This window comes from Sipha flava, unplaced genomic scaffold, assembly GCF_003268045.1.
Source record: "Sipha flava isolate LNK unplaced genomic scaffold, YSA_version1 179_pilon_pilon, whole genome shotgun sequence".
Taxonomy (NCBI): domain Eukaryota; kingdom Metazoa; phylum Arthropoda; class Insecta; order Hemiptera; family Aphididae; genus Sipha; species Sipha flava.
Genome location: NW_020272149.1, coordinates 340,375 through 358,496, shown reverse-complemented (window position 1 = coordinate 358,496; position 18,122 = coordinate 340,375). Strand labels below are relative to the sequence as shown.

At 27.4% G+C, this 18,122-nt stretch overlaps 1 protein-coding gene across 6 annotated transcripts in view; it reads left to right on the top strand.

Moving 5' to 3' along the window:
• Positions 1-18,122, top strand: part of LOC112680670 (5-hydroxytryptamine receptor 1) — a 333,709-nt gene that overhangs the window by 174,615 nt on the left and 140,972 nt on the right. For 5 of the 6 annotated variants that reach the window (XM_025550842.1, XM_025550838.1, XM_025550843.1 and 2 more), the window contains 2 exons: positions 13,994-14,104; positions 15,855-16,023. The gene's annotated coding sequence lies outside the window, so the exon portion shown is untranslated. The remainder of the gene's footprint in view (positions 1-13,993; positions 14,105-15,854; positions 16,024-18,122) is intronic. The other variant, XM_025550841.1, reaches the window with a different exon arrangement.

Here is an 18,122-nt window from a genome sequence, read left to right as displayed (position 1 = left end):
CGTTTCTATTGATGTACAGTAATTATACTATTATTTCAAAATATGGCTTTTATAATAAACATTTTTAAGTTTAAGAAGCGTTGCAACTAACAACTTTACTGCAGAAACAATATTTCGAAAATTATAGTTGATAAATAATATAATTTACAGCATTGATATTAAATTGAAAACTCACACACACATTTATACATTACATTATTATATTATTACGTTTTTATAAACAGCTATAAAACTTTTATTCAAAGCCTTTGTAATTGTTGAAACTCGAAACGATAATGATATTGTTTCTTCCTGCAGATGTTAGTTAAAGAACTGTTGAATGAAAAACTGATCACTTTTTGAGAACAAACAGAACTAAAACTATAAGTTCGTCGTTTTAAACTTTCAATAAATAACCTATTAAGCATAATATGCTTATTATAATAATTCCATATAGTACGAGTTTCGAATCGTTCCATTTTCGTTGCTGATTATAGCCACTTATTTAGATCAATAATAAATATAAATAAATATAAATGTATGATGTAATAAATACAACTACTAATGAAAAACTATTTATATTAATATTTGTAGCTTTATTAATTTTATAAATATCTCCATTAGCTAAACATAAAATCTTTACTATGTAAACTCTTATAATTTTATAGTTGCGAGTAAATCTAAGTTTTGTGAAAACGCAGTTAGGTTAGTTATTATGTATATGCCACGTCTTTTTATTGCATATTTTAGATATTTCATGAAACTTTAAACACCTATTGGATACTAAATTATTACATTCAGAGCTTGGATTTATATTTTTAGTGTAATTCATTAAATACCTATAGTATAATATAAAAATATTAAAATTGAGATTACAAAGATTAGATTTTTAAAATGTACGATAAAGTGCGATTTAAAAATTTTAATCTTTTAAAATTAACTTTCTCATTATATTAAATTTTAAATCAAATTACAAGTCGATAACTTTGTCAATTTAGGTTAAATTATTCCTATTACTTTGGCTAGTTAACATGGCATTTTTTCTCAAAGCAAGTACTTTGAATTACCTTTTAACTCTTTCCACTGTTTGTTTAATCGAAGAATTAGTTTTAAAATGATAACACATATTACCTAGGGTGTTGTTTTATTTGTGATCAGTTATATTCAACTTTTCCGACGTGTGAATATAAAAATGTATTTAATAACTTCCATATGTATCTTCAGTTTTAACATTTCCAAATGCGTACACATACTTTATTATTTCTGTAGCTAAGTTTAAATTAATTTTCGGAAACCAACAAAATTCGACCCTCTTTTTAATGATCGGTAATGTACACCAATCGTCGTTAAAATGATTTGTTATTTTTTCCAATGTAAACATGGATAGCTTAAAAATAAAACACTGCATGAGAACACATGAAAACACTATGGCATGATATAAGCTTTTATTACTGTACAAATTACAATTGCATGTAGCAATACGAAATCTTCATTTTTAGAAAACCGCATTGTATTAACAATGGGATTTTGTACACTAATCATTCGCGCTTGAATGCTATAAAAACGGATGTATGCATGTTATATTAACTATTGTAACTTGATTATATTATGTTGAATACAGAAATCATGAAATAAGTAATTCAATAAAATATATAAGCAAGGGAGTTTTACTATATCAAAGCAAATCATTGTAGGTTTCGTACTAATCTGTGATGATCAAAACAAGTAAACAAATAGTAGGTATTTATAAATGTTTTATTTAAATATTCAAAAAAATTATACTTTTAGCTTCGTTATTTTTATAAAAATCTAAAGAGTCTTGTAGTATTCATTAAAAAAAAAATATATATAAAATGTTGGTGTAATATGATTTGAATTTAAGCTACCAGACTAGACTTTATCAATACATTTATTTCTACTTAAATTTTCTAAATATTTCTACTCACCTGATAAAATGATGACTGTACGCTACTAAGTACCTTTTTGATGATTTTTAATATTTTTCCATGTCAAAAATGTAAATAATAATTAGGTGTATAAATATATATATAAAAAAAAGTTGGATTTACTAATACTGCATATTTGTGTTTGACTGTGGAAAATTTTATTTATGACGAAGTTAAACAGAATCACTATATTTAAAGAATTAAACAAATAAAATATACAGAGTCTTATTAAAAATTATTGACTATATACTTGTTTATCTTATAATACAATATTTTATTATTATTAATTAAAATATGTAATTTACTGTTTAATATATGGTAAATTTATATATAAGTTATATTTTCTATGTATACTGACTAAAATCGTGTCGTCGCTCTCAAAATAGTAATATAAATAGTAAATAGTGTTTTTCGCAAAACGAATGTGTCATGCTTTTAAATGTTTTTTTCTAATTACAATGTATGATAAGAATTATTACATTTATTAAATATACAACCTATTCAAGAAATTGTTGAAATGGTTATTTTCAATACTCGATAATAAATTTTGTTTTATTGTATAATGTTATATTAAAATGTCTTACTGATAAGTCTTTAATAAAAAAGTATTTCGTTAATTTATAAAAATGTCATAAAAGAGTGGTCCATACATTTCAAATTAAATCGATTTTAAAGAACGCTATATAATAACGCTAATAAAATTAACTAGAAAATGCTTAGAATAAAATTAGTGAATTCAATAATTTCGAACCAATAATCTTAAAATTTTAAATTTTGCATAAAAGGTAATTTATAATAAGATTTTAATAATATGTTGTATTGAGTAGTACAATTCAAGAAATATTGATATTTTCGATTATAAGAGTAAAGTGAAGTTCAATAACTATACTGAACCACTTAATGAAGATAAAATAGCTTGAAATTCAAAAATGTGTATTTCAGAGTATTGTTAATTATTTCATTTATTTATGTGTATATACAATTTTTTTTTCATTATCTAAAATTCTTTATATACATTATATTCATAAGAAATTCAGTTTAAGAGTTCTATTTAAAATGATAATAGTGTTGTAGTAAAATTAAAATATTATAAAATTTATTGCTATAAAGTTTAAATAACATAAATATTTAGAAACTTTTGAAAATATGAACGTATGAACAACATAATTATACTCTGAAATATATTTAAAATATTTACTTATTACGCAAAACTTAACAAATGCAAATGTAATTAATACACTTTAAGTAAAAGTGTTATTTCCTTAGCATTACATAAAAGTTTCAAAAAATTAAGTTTTTTACGTTTTATTAAAATGGAATACTTGTTATTTTACATTGCATTTAATATCCTAGCAGAATTAATACAAAAGTTAATCGTGCGTTGTTCTAGATGTACAACAAAGAAATAGTCTCGAAAACTATTTTTATTTATTACTCAAGCTTAAGTCATTCCACTTGGATTGTGTTGTTTTATTGCTATAATTTATGATCCATTACATTTGTAACTCAACGTGGACTCTGTAAGTGAATATCATGTTTTTTGTTTCCATCAGTAGCTGCAATTTTTATCAGCCGTCGATTGAAGTTCAACGTAGACTTAATGGAATGAAATGTATACGTAACGTACTATCTCTCACGGTGGCTAATGGCCCTAGTTGCAGGAGAATCTTAAAAAAAATATGTCTCGTACACACACACACACACACACACATACATAAAAATATACATTTAAATAAATTAACTAAAAGGTTTGTTTTTGAGACACTTTTAAGATAATGCTTTTTTTACTAATATACAAACGCACAACAAATTAAAAAAAAAAAAAAAACGACAACACGTGCAGTATTTTTAATTTTCAAAATCTACCTTTAGTTGACTTAGACAAATTAAGGTTTCCCTTTTTTTTTGTTCAATTTTGATCGTAGACTTGGTCAAGTGGTTCATATTTACAAAAGTCCTCCCCAATAAAGTGTAGTAAATACGACTTCATAATTCTAATAACATAAAAACTGTTTTTTAATAGGTTATAATTTAATAATAAGTTTACGTTAGTTTTTAAATAGTTATGAAATACCTAGCCTAACATTCACCCGTAATTCTTTAAATAGAATTAAAATAATTTTCGGAGAAACTGTCTACTCTGATCCATAAACTTGGTTATGATATGAATAAAATTGTTTTTCAGTTTCATCTAAATTGATTTAACTAATTTTATTCTCATTACTATATTAGTAAAATATAAAAGACAAAAAAAAAATAGTGTATTGCTAATATAACTTCGGATAAAATAAACATTTTACATGTCCAGCATGTTTTTGGTTCAAGGGTACTATGCTGATACGTGATATAATATGTTATTATCTATAAATTAAAATCAGATCCTATAGAAGTAAAACGAACATCAAAGGACTATATACCGTTTTGAGAGTATAATATACGATGACGTATAAGTTTACGGTCAACTCGAAATTAAAAGATCAAAACTTGCAGTGAGTAGATTTCCAAACGCACGGATCTACCACTGATTACCGGATTTTTCCGTCGTCCAATGTAATCCGATCGTACGTACATAAGCTCTCATCCGGGAGTATGGACTAATTAGATGTACATACCCGAGTAAGTTGAAATAAACAACACTCGGACTATACATATCAAAACGAGTCAAACACTTCGCTGTGCGTAGTATTTTCGTCTCCCAGTTCTTTGCGCGCAGTACTACCTTCATAATATTATAATTACGTTTAAAAATTGTTTTTTTATATATATATATATATATATATATATATATATATATTTATATATATATATATATATATAACATTAATAATTTTAATAAAATAATGGTAAAAGGGACGTGATCGCATGATAAGATGATTCAATCACGATTATTCCGCAAAAATATCAAACTTACGATGCATCGCGCACAATATAATACGTTTTATTTACTGCTCGTCAAATTTTGCCTGCTGGAAACTGGTTTAAAATTAAAAATATATAATAACAGGATAACAATTATACAGCTATTCGATCGAGTCCTATTACAGGGAAACGCTATAACCATCACAGTCACTGTAATCCACGTAGGTCGATATTTTAATACAAATATTATATATCGTCTGCAGAACGGATTTGAACTTAAAGTGGGAATAAACAATACGACATTAAGCCGCGGAATGTTATTCAAACGAGAATAAATAAACGATGCCGAATTGTGCGTACATTAAAAACAACCGCTTCCCTTCGAATACCCGTGTAGTCAGCCAAGTGGCGTCGAGCTACCGATACAATTATTGAAATCGTCCACATGTAAAACTGCAGCGACGGCATATCGTTCCCGAAGAATGCAGATCCCATCACCAGCTCGAAACGGACACAGTTTCACGATAATGTTTTATTGTTTGATTCTTGCAGAGCCGTAACTAGAGTGAGGCGAGCGAGACACTTGCCTTGGGCGCCTGAAGCTGGGGGGGGGGGGTGCAACAATATTAAATAATTCACTTATTTTAAGAAATGTTATTTTTTGTTTTGCTAGAAACCTAATTACAATTTTTCAGTTTTTTCGAATCGTATTATTCATATTAAAAGCTGTGAGTTTGAAGCCCTACAACCTAGGAGACGCACTGCTTCAGTTATTCTTCAGGATAAAAATAGCTCTGCACGGCTCTGGGTCCTTGTACGAGAATAATACAACTAACCATGATTCGTGGTGGACGTCCGTCACGCCTACGTATCCGTTAATCTGAATCGGTTCAAAAACGCATCCGCCCAGATAACTTTTACCGAAGGTATATTACCCATATGCGTCATGTAAATGAGTAAACGGTTTTTTAGATGATATCAATTTTTTTTTATGCAATTCTCTATGACTGTATTGTATCACGGTTGCTACCCGAATCGCAAACGGTGTCATTGTTGATTATCACTGGAAATAAATTACGACGAAATCTGTCATATGTCTAAAAATAATTTAATTTCGATAGCCACAAAAAACGACTACTGCATGTATTTACATTTTTTCGAAACTCAGTTGATTTTATTACAGACTGATATGCAACGTCGTCGTAATAAGTACTATATCATGTAGGAAGACATCAACGATCGAAAATCATGCAATTATTTTTCGCCCAAAACGCATTACCCCCTGACCTTTTATCCCACCGTTGCAATCGTCCTGACTGTGATCTCGGTAATACTATGACTACCAAATCTATTTCTGTCCATCGATTTTCATATAAAAATCACGTTGAACACTACACGGCAATACAGCTCTACCATGATCTACAAAAATTGAAATGGTGCGTTGCAATCTTTTTGCGGATCGATGCGTGTACACACATCTGTAGCATTGTTGTCGGTGTCTTTTGGTCGAAATCGAATGCATGTCCGCAATAAGTACGTGCTGGAGCGAACTTATCGTATTACCGGTAGTAACGACAGGCAACTTTATATGAAACTCTCATCATCATCGCTACTGTAGTAATTTCGTAAGAAATATCTCGCAAAATCGTTGCTTGGTGTTATGGTCATATCGCCCCTCCCCCCCGGCAGTAACTTGATATCCCTCGTTAGATTAAATGGTACATCGATTCGGATCAGTGATGATATCATTATGTCCTTGATGTCCCTTGGTCCTTACGCTTCACATTGGTTGCAGTTTTCATTTCTACACAATTTACAACCCGTGTCTTGGTGTACACATAGTATAAAATAAATTTTTTGTGCTTATTTTATCAATTAATAAGTAAACAAACAAATAATTGATTATAGAAATAAATAAATAAATAAAAGCTTAGCCTAGAGTAATAATGTACTTGTTAAGTACGACTGGTTTAGAATTAAAAATTCATCATAAGGTTTATATACAGTTAATGAACTCAAGAGTTGTGATTTTATTTATTAATTTATTTCTATATGTGATATATTTTTTTATTAATGCATTAGTTTGCGAGTATTGACCATTTATTAATTTTCAATTTTTATTTTATTATTTTTATTATCGTTTAAAAACAAATAAATATCACAAAAATATTCACCGACGACTTAAAATCACGATAGTATATATGTATTTATATTTATTACGATTTTCGTTCAAACAACAACGCGTGGGACGTCGAGGCTGTGGATGACTTCTTGGACGATCGAAAACAATAAGCGCAATTATGATGTATTTAAATACTTTGAAAACGCATTGACCGAAAACAACGAGTCTGTGTGGAAAATATCGCCTGGCACCATGGTCGGGTCAAGTAGAGAAACGCACGCATTATATTATAATTACGCATTAATACCTCTGTAGTTCAATAGTTTATAACTGCGAAACAAAAGGAATCACGGCTTCATGGTTCGTAATTAAAACGCCTCGCGATCTATGCCTCCATAAAATACTCTTTTTACTCAGAACCGCGTTGACTTTGGCAAGCTATTCACAGTTCTAAAAATTATTTAGTGTTATTCTATGTATATTCGCTCACGACATAAGGAACTGCTGTACACTCGGTACAATAATCGTTGCACGTTATGCGCGATGTGCCGCACAAACGTTTATGACGGTGACACGTTCATATAATAATTATGTATTAATAATACAATTATTGTATAATAATTTTTTTTTTTTTTTTGTACCATTAGGTTTATAACTATAAACAAAGGTAACACGATAAACAAGTAGTATGATTTTCGTAAATAACTTAGCAGTCGGTGAGGTCTCGAATTTTGTTGCATACAACTCGCATAAATTAATGTGTACGTAACACGCGTCAACTTAATTTCTATGCGTTATAATTCATTAATATTAAAAGTTATAAGAAAAATTAAAACAATCTTTAATAATGGTTCTTAATAATTTATTCGGTGAACTTGATAATTTTGGTATCCTTCCATGTGATTATTCATAGGGAAAACAAGTTCAAAGATTATACTAAAAACAAGAGACAAATTAAACATAAATGTCATTTTAAGCCTATACTCGTATATTATTCATAAATCCATACCATTTAATATTTAGTATTTATTATTTTAAAATTAAAAATTATTTTACCCTTTTAAATGTTGACAGTGGAAATTTCTATTTCCTTTTTTTTTTCTAAATATTTTATCGATATTTTTTTTCTCCAAATTGTTGGTATACATTGCGGAACAGAATAAAAAATTCTTATTAAAACTGTTGTTTTTTGATCTGCAGCTGAATAGATTTTTTTTCTTTTCACTAGATTTTTTTTGTAACATATACTTACATTATTACTTGTAAAAATTAAAATAAATACTTCAAAATACACAGTAACAATCAATATGCAACTCCACTGTTATTGCGTTAAATCGCTCAAACAGAATAAAGGCTTATATCACAACGTCACGAAGTAATTAAAATCAAACATGGAAAAGTACTGTACATATATTTTAGATATATCATGGGAAATGATGTGTAATACGTGGACAAAGCCTACGTTGGCGTATTCTTGAAATTCGACTGGTGACAAGTTTCTGTTGTTATTACGATTGATTTGAACGTATTGCGTTTTTGATAAAATATCCACCTGCGGCGTAACCATTGGGTACATCGTATCAATTACATACAGTTGTATCGAATACGCTGTTATTTCCAACATATCCGCCCTTGGACACCCGTTGTACACGAAGGGTATAGGTATTCAATGCGATTGATAACCACATGACCGAAGTATTCCAGTGTTACACAGGTGTTCTGGTACCATTGATGCTATAACAGTTATTTCACGTCAAACCACAGACGGTGACCGTGTTGTAATGCACTGCGAGCATACGTCCTCGTATGCATCACGTCCCGTTCTCGTTTTACCTGGCAACGCGTATTATACAATAACAACATAACGGTACTGTGTAAACGTTAATGCGACAAGAACACGATGCCCCTCAAAAATCTCCAACGACAATAGCCCAAGAAGAACTCTCGCGTATAATATACCACTCGTGATATTTTCTACTCGTACGCCACATGTGTTGTTTTTCCAACCCTACGTAAAATACACTTTTTATCGTACCCTGAAATCCGTTTAAATTCAATCGAAGAAATTCGTAAGGATCACATTTCATTAACATTTGTGCTCGGCATAAAATAATTTTTGTTTCGTATTTTTTTAAGACGAAAAAGTGAATGTATGAAGTTGAAACGTAAAATATTCTATGCGGTACGCGTTATATTAATATATAAAACTATAAAAATAGGTACGTTAGAATTTTTATTTTTTTTGTTATTCAATTTTAACTACCGTCAAAACTGTAACCAACCAAGTAAATAATTTTATAAAACACGTAAATTGTGGAATCAAAAGAAAGTCAATTTAGTGGTCACGTTTAAATGTTGTACGCCCTCTTGTTGTTATTATTATATTTACTATAATCATTGTGGAAATCTACTAATTTCAGTCACGTGTTGTATATCTGGTAGTAATTTAACCTATCTTTGCCGGTTATTTCTGAGTTTTATATACAATTTGGTGGTCTAATACGTCTAAAAACAACGAACAAAAACAAAACGACCTAACAATTATTTTAGTTATTTTTAAATTATTTTGGCAAATCATAAAAATTTAGAATTATTATTTATTGCTGATACTAAGATAACTATGACTAAATATAATTTTCGTATCCTCTGGACAACAGAGAGCTTTCTAGGATTCAATTTAATTTCAAAATCGTATTTTTTAAGTGATTATTTTGACGTATTTTGTTATTTTATGTTTATGCTTGGAAACTAACAGCACACACAAATTTTCCAAATGCAATTCAGCCAGAAATCCAGTTTTTAAATAAAATATACAAATATATTCTAAATCAGACATTTCGTATTTTTCTTATAAACCAATAATACCGTGGGTGGGCCTTGTAAAATTATGTCTCGGCAATACCAACGTTTATTGATAAAAATAATTTATTTTTTGAAATAAATCGGACATAAAGTAAAATCGCGTAATAAGTCAGTGTTTCATAATATGAGTAATTGGTCATCGCGAATATTCGTGTTTTACAGAATACTTCTTTTTCGGGTAGCCGGCCGCTAGCATCAAACATCCAACCTTTACATCTAACCTTTACACTATCGATGAAATTCGATAAAATATCTTCGGACGAAATTGCCGTCGTCTATTTTTTTTTATTTTTTCCCAATTATTTGAATTTGTAGTGCGATAACGATATTGTCATTATACAGTCTGCGCGAGCTCTTCGTATCACGAAAAATGTATTGAATTCAACGAATATTTAATGAAACATTCACAAATTTTATCATACCCACAGCATAAACTTTTGTACACGTCTTTTAATTTATCTTTATGATCGTATGAATATGGTAATGAAGCTAATATATAGATGCCACTATTACCAGCAACGGTAACTGAAAACCATATGTTTATTTTTATGGGTATAATACGGTCACGGCTGACGGTTCTGAATTCTGCTTACCACGATCGGTATGAAGGTCGTTACGGTGCTTCAGAAACACACGCTTTTTATGCAAGTTTACAAATTAAATTATAATTGACGTGTAAGTTAAACATTATTTCCACGTAATGCTGCAGAAAGATCTCGAGTCTAGTCAAGTTTATCGATCTATCATCCTACGAATGATTATCACCATGCTTTGTCATCATGGCACTCTATCGAGATCTAAAGAACTCAAATATTAACGAAACTTCCTCAATATACTTTAATAGATTTCATCGAAAATAAAATCACATCAAATCCCACTCATCATCCAGTTGGGCTCAAAAACTGTATCCGAAAATCCTATTAGGTGTCAAGGAGGTTAGAAGACCAAATCTTTAGAGACCAAATTGGTCTAAATTTTGCAACGTTTAACTTGCTTAATAAGCAATCAAGTTCTATTTATTCTTATAAATAAATTGAATTATTGTGTAAACACTAAATAGTATACAGTGTTTACACAATAATATGTACATATAATAATATAATAATATCTTATACAATGTATAGGATTGTAAATATTTCAATAAAAGTAATTTTATAAAAAAAAAAATTACAATGACATAAGTTATACGATAAAATAAATAAACCAGTTTTTGCATTTATATTTTATGATAATTTGATAATTTAACTCCATCTAATATCCATATGTCTAAAAACACATGTATTGTTGTTTATATAAGAGTAGTTAAGTATTAACATTGAGTTTGAAGTGATTACCAAACAAACAATGTAGACATTTTTGTTTGAGGTGTAAAATGGTACGTTTGTTTTTAGTATGTTCCACCCAGAAAAGACTTTTGCCTACATTTTAACATTTAAGCCTAAGAAACAGACGTTTAAGACTTTCAGTATGATTTAGTAATCTAGGTTAACTGACGAAACCTCATCGTGTTTTCGAAAAAAAGTTATATTTAATGATTTTTTTGTTATTAATTTTAACTTTCCATTTAGTATGCCAGGATGACAGACTGTTGTGGTGATTTTGTAAGTGGAGCGTAGCAGTATACAGATAATTTGAGAAGTTTACCTGCCAAATTCAATAACGCCTAAGTTGAATTTTGGTATGAAATAAAAATATAGCTTTTTACGAAAATAACGTATTTAAATAATCGTGCTATTCTTTAAAACTACATTTAAACTATCAATATGATATTAAAAAAAAAATGTATATTTTTTAATTATATATGTTTATTTTTACACTATATCATCATACTGTCATGTTATATTTTTAAAATGATATGTGATAAATAAAAAAAGGAACGTATTTTGTTATTACCATTTTCATTTTAATCCTTAAGCTTGAATGTGAATTTAATTTTAAATATCAAAAAACTGAAGTTAAATTTAAATTTCTAATGGTAAGAAATATTCTAAAGATGAAATCATATAGTTTAAATTACACTACCACGTTAAAACTGAAATACAACATATCAATAAAAAGTTTCATACAAAACTAATCGTATCAAATTCAGAACATTATAAAAAAAATACGTATTGAGTAGGTATACATAAGAGATGAGGATATTTTAAAAAATGATAACATTTTCAACACAGTATAGACTGTACATTTTTTTAAGTCAATCGTTAAAACTGTTTTATTTACTTCCGTATGTAATAATGGGTATTGAATATAAATATTTACTTTGAAAAAAAAAAGTCCCCACGTTATGGCACTTCTATTACGGAATAAAATAAATATCAGAATTGTATGCCAAAATATTATTATCGTTTCAAGTTAAAGTGTATTATGGGTACAAACACTCGATGCAGGTACATAACTTTAGTTAAAATATTACAGTTTGACAGTGGCGGCTGGATTTACCAACATAACTGACCTTTTTACACTTTACATAGTTTTTATTTCATCAGCAAAATTGTATATAATTCATACCTACCTCGGATGCACGTTAATAATGTCTTTAAGTCGCATGAAATAATATCTTGCTTACGTAAACTCATCCCGTACAAATATTTATCGTATTCCGGTTAAATGTGCAATATTTATAGGACCATTGTTATGTACACGTTACCTCAAATATACTCGTATAATATGCGTGTATGTATGTATACGATATTTGTCTTATAGTTCGGATGGATGTTTACCTAACTATGACCAAAACTAAATTCAGTTTATTCACGGTTTTATTTGGTTTTAACTGTAAGTAGGTAATTATTCAGTTCTTATCTCGAAATACATTCATAAAAACATTGTTTAAATAATGCGATATGTACTTATTTAAAATGAATTTTCAATGATAGCCACTAGCTGTTGTTTCACTGATTTTATCAGTCGTTAGTTGAAAATTTCTAGAATTTAGTTTTATGCAATATAATATAAAATAAAATATACATTTATAGGTTTCTAGGAGTTTATAAATTATAAATTATTTACATGTTTATATATTACTTCAATAATATCAAACTCCGTCGTACGATAATTTTATACTTTATTTTATTTCATACTGTTTTTAAAGTGACATTTATCACATTAAATACACTATTAAAACATATCAATAAAACATATTAGACAGACAAATTATCGAATTCGTATTATTCAGGATATCCTATGTAGAATAAATATACTAAACAAATATAAGTGTTAAATCGATACTTATACTATGTAATTATGGATATTTATATATTAGATATGTGTATCATATATTTGAACATTTGAAATAGATTTATTTTTAGAACATGTTATACATAGTTAAATTATATTATATTATTATTATATTATAATATTATTATATTGGTTCTAACATATATAAATAAGTAAAAGTTAATGTTTCAAATCAATACTGTGGAATATGGTTTACCATTTTGCCGAAAAAAGAATATAAAAGTTACTATGATAAATACAGTATATAATATCCTTATAGCTACATACATAGTTTTTAAAAATTACTTTTTTTTAATAGATAATAACTTATTAATGCGAAAGATGTTGTTTATTATACAAATCACCTTGTAATAATTACAAATTATTTGTTTTGATTCTTTCTTCTACAATATTCAATGTAGTATATCGTATATAATCAAAAGTATAGAAATATTAAAAAAGTTTATATTGTGTGACTACAAATGTAACTTATATACATTATCACGAATTTTCTGAAATTGCAAATCATACAGAAGAAAAAGTATATTCATAAAGGTCAGTTTTGTATTTTATTAATACGCCTTATTATGTAAAAAATGTAGAAAAATGAATGATATTTTTAAATATCAAGCACTATTGTTTGTAATCGGTAAATAATGTTGAATTAGTTAATTTGCTATATGGAAAATGAATTTATTCTTAGTCACGGACCAAAATGTAAATTGTCGTAAACGAGAAAAATAAATGAATGGGTTCATAATATTCCCAGAGTCTTTAATAGACTTTAATATTTATTTAATTTTAATAAAAATCAGAATTCGATAAATACATTTTGTTGAAAATTATTGAGCTATGATTATTAAAATTCTAATATATCCTTGAATGTTATTTATCGTTGGTTCAAAATGTGTTTACTCTTTGCCTCTTATAATAAATATAAATGTATATTACCATATATAAATATATGTTTATTGGATAGTGTTTAATATATTCTTTTGTTATTTTTCAGGAATTTCAGTTCATTCATTTGGAGTCCAAACAAAGAATCATTGTTCAATAACCATCCAAGTGCAATTAGCATACAAATCTGCTTATTATGTGAAAGTTTAGTCCTCGTTAGGTAAGCTTATAATAAAAAAAAGGTTGATTTACTAACGTAAAATACAAAGGGAATTGATTTATTTATTTCATACAATTTTTTATATAACATTTATCACATTAGCCATGCTATTAAAACAGACCAATTAAATAAATTAGAATTAGAAAAACTATTGAATTTGTATGATTCAATGAAGAATAGAAATAATGAACAAAAAAATATTTTCTTATCGATACTTATATTATGTAGCTAAAAAATATATTTAAATATATGGGTATACTTTTTATATCATAGTATATGATTATTCAACGAATAATATAAATATTTTCGGTTAATTTTTTATTATTTTCTAGACATTATTTCCATTGAAAATTTATTAGTTTAAACCAAATAATTACTTAAAGTTTAGAGTTATTTAAATGACATTTATATTTATATACATTTAAAAAAGTATTATAAACATTATAACCTTATATAAATTCTGTAAGTTATTCTGAGCAATATAAACGTAAATATTTTGCCGGGTACAAATATTGGATGTTGGATAACTTCTGAAATTTGTCTTTCTACATAAAGTGATAATATTTTTTTCTTATATCAGGTGATGTTAATTTGTTGATTTGGTTAAAATGAAAAGTTGTCGTTATATTATTGTAATAGTCTAATATCCAAAAAGTGTAAAAGAAAAAATCTAGATAAGCATTTTTTAACTTTGTATAGTTACAATTTTTTCAATCCAACATTTTTGAAAATTGTAAAATCGAATTATAGTTTTCTTTTACACATGATTTTGAGATTTTTTTTTTTTTAATTACTTCAAAAAATAAACATTAGGTAGTATAAAACAAGCACCCGCCTAAATGTATAGTTGATAATTTCAATTACCACATATCTTTAGATAATATAATAAATTACATTTATTCCTATGGCTATACATCCTGTTTTTGTCGTAAATTTGTACAGTTAATAAAACCAACAAATAACCGAGAATTAGTTTCATTGATGATAACGCCTAGAAAATTATGTAAATTAACATTATAATACTTATGGTTATTAATGAATTATGAATATTATAGATGCCAGGCCACAGTTATTGTAAACTTTTTTCGTTGAAACAAGAAACAATATTATTGTTATCCATTGGTGGTGTACTGTATACTTACTTAATTGTAGTCGTTATGCGATTTAAATATGGCTAGGAATATATGAAAACAAGTTATCGACTTAAAAATGTACTTTCATTCCACTCGTTTAGTTGAAACAATCAGTATCGAATATTATTATAAAAATCATTAACTATATAGAATAACATCAAATGTATTGACCTCTTTATATTTTATCAACTGGCTAAAGAACATTAAAATAGGATTTAATTTTATATTTATTTGATACATATTGATCGCCAATACATATTTGTGGTTTTAATAGATTTAATATCAAATCTTAGCGGAATCTTACTCAAATTAATCTATGTTAAAAACTAAATAAAATACGAACCAAAAATCTAAATAACGTATAAAGAGTAATTTTCAGTTCACTGTGTCAATTTTTCAGTCGACTATAACATGTTTCCATTAAAAATTTCTAAATTATAAATCTATGAGATTATATTTTCATAGCTCAGTGCAAAAACAAAAATAAAATAATCCATAAAAATCCGTCAAATATGTCTGATTATGAACGCTACGAGTTGTGAAATCGGTGTAGTACATTGCGTTAATGAACTTTCGATTAGATTTTTTGATTTGGATTAAGTTTCTTGAATTTTCAGTGGACAAGAAAGACAGGTGTCAGGAGTAACTAAAGCGATGTTTTAATTGGATTATGGCCAGATCCGTCCCGATGGTCTTTTCCGGATTTCGCTGTCGGAATAAGTTACAAGCCTTAAACGTAGGCGGAAGAACGTTTTAAGTTAAATAAAATAACGTTATTTTTTATTGGTGAGTTTATTTTAAGTATACTTAATCTCATTACATTAATGATCAGCTGTGCTATGAACATCTGAAAATAGACTAATAGAACATTTGCGTGTTTGTGTCTTGCGCTCATATTTTTATATTACATATATATCTTAATATACATACAAGATAATGTATATAAAATAAACGTATATATTTTACCTGTGTATTTCAGAAAAATAATACACATGTATACAACATATTATATGTCATTTCCAAACTTACTAAACTAAAACTAATAATTTTAAACAAAATAATTTGTTACTTTCTTTTGTTTTTTTGACGTTCGAGCCTTTTTAGCTACAGTATTTCATATTTTATATAGCCGCGAGACTACATAAACATTTACATGATTATTAAAATAAATGATTTGAGGCACTAACATTTTAATTTAGTAATTATAATGTCACAAATTATGTTTGATTTTATTTTGATACTCTTTTGTAATATTTTTGGTTTTCAAAGCATACACAACAAGATTGATTAAATATTTCTTGTTTAAAATTTCATATCGCTGTAAATAAAAATAAAAACATTTACATTACAACATTTGTTATTTGTATGGTATATTAAAAACTAAGCTGCTATTTTAAATGAAAAATGCAAAAGTGTATTGTTTAAATTCAGAAATAACTTAATCCAATTTTTTTTATAAATGTTTTCGCAAACAATACACGTATATGTACACATATAATATGAAAATGAAAAAATAACAAATTGCAATTATATTGTGAATCTATTTCAAATATTCCATAACTTACTTTATATTTGAAACTCTATATAATTATACTACACCATACTATACTACTATACTACTATAGTATACTACTCTGTATAACTCCGTATACAATTTAGCGTACACTCAATTTTGTTAAAATATTACCAATGGTGTTGAATGTGTTATATTTTGTGTCTATTGCATATGAAATATAGGAATATAATTATTGTATGCCTACTGTATTCATCGTTTTTGCCGGAAAACCGGTGTATCGTAAATTTTGCATACAATTAAAACGACATTTACTAGTTGGGTCCTAAAGACCCTTATTTAGTCGAGTTAGGTTCCAGTGTTTTTCAGGTAGTACACTAGTAGGGTCCCATGATTTTAAAAGTACTACTCTAATTGGGTCTATGTATATATATATATATAAAAAAAAACATTTCCCTTCTCATTTTTATAGGCTTAGGACTGTCAGTGAACAATATATTAGAACACAGGTTTGATATATATTTTTTAAAAGTTTCATAAACATGGTTTATAACTAAGGTGACCATATTTCCGGTTTTTAACGGGACAGTTCTATTTTTCGTATCTTTGTTCCGCTGTCCCCCGGGGAATCTTCGGGTTATTAAAATGTTCCGTTTTCAGAAAGTAGTAAAAAATTACTATGGTCAATTTCAATTTGTTGATCAATTATTATTTTTATTATATTTAACTATTATGTATTCATGCGACGTGTATACACTATATTACTGTTTGGTGGACAGTGACGAGTGACGACCATGAATGGCAAGGAGTGCGTATGGTATAGAACATATTTTAATATACAAAGTACGTGGCACAAGTGCCCCTGAAGCAGTGGTAATTGATTGCTACTCAGTGGTGGGTGATCATGCCACTAAAACATTCTCATAATGACATAATAGTAGTTCATTTTCCCTGTAGTACCATTGGTAGACAATTTTATTGAAATACCACCCAGTGAAAATTACTTAAAATATATTCTGTTATGGTATCGAGATAGATAACCACATTATTAAAATATATAAAATAATATTTATATAAGCACCATAATATCAATGCAAACATAAAATTATTTTTCATAGTTCATTATTTCAAAGTTACAGTAATCGATGACCGTTATCTTTAAGTAGTTGTTTTTCTTATCATAAAAATGAGTTATTTATTAATAAGTGTAATTACATTTTTTGTTCCATAAAACCATAATAATATAATTTTGTTAATAATTTCAATTAAAAACTAAAAATTGATTGTAATCAAAATTATGAAGATTTATTTATTTTTTGTCTCGTTTTGACTAAAAAAATATATAGTCACCTTATTTATAACTCATCACTAC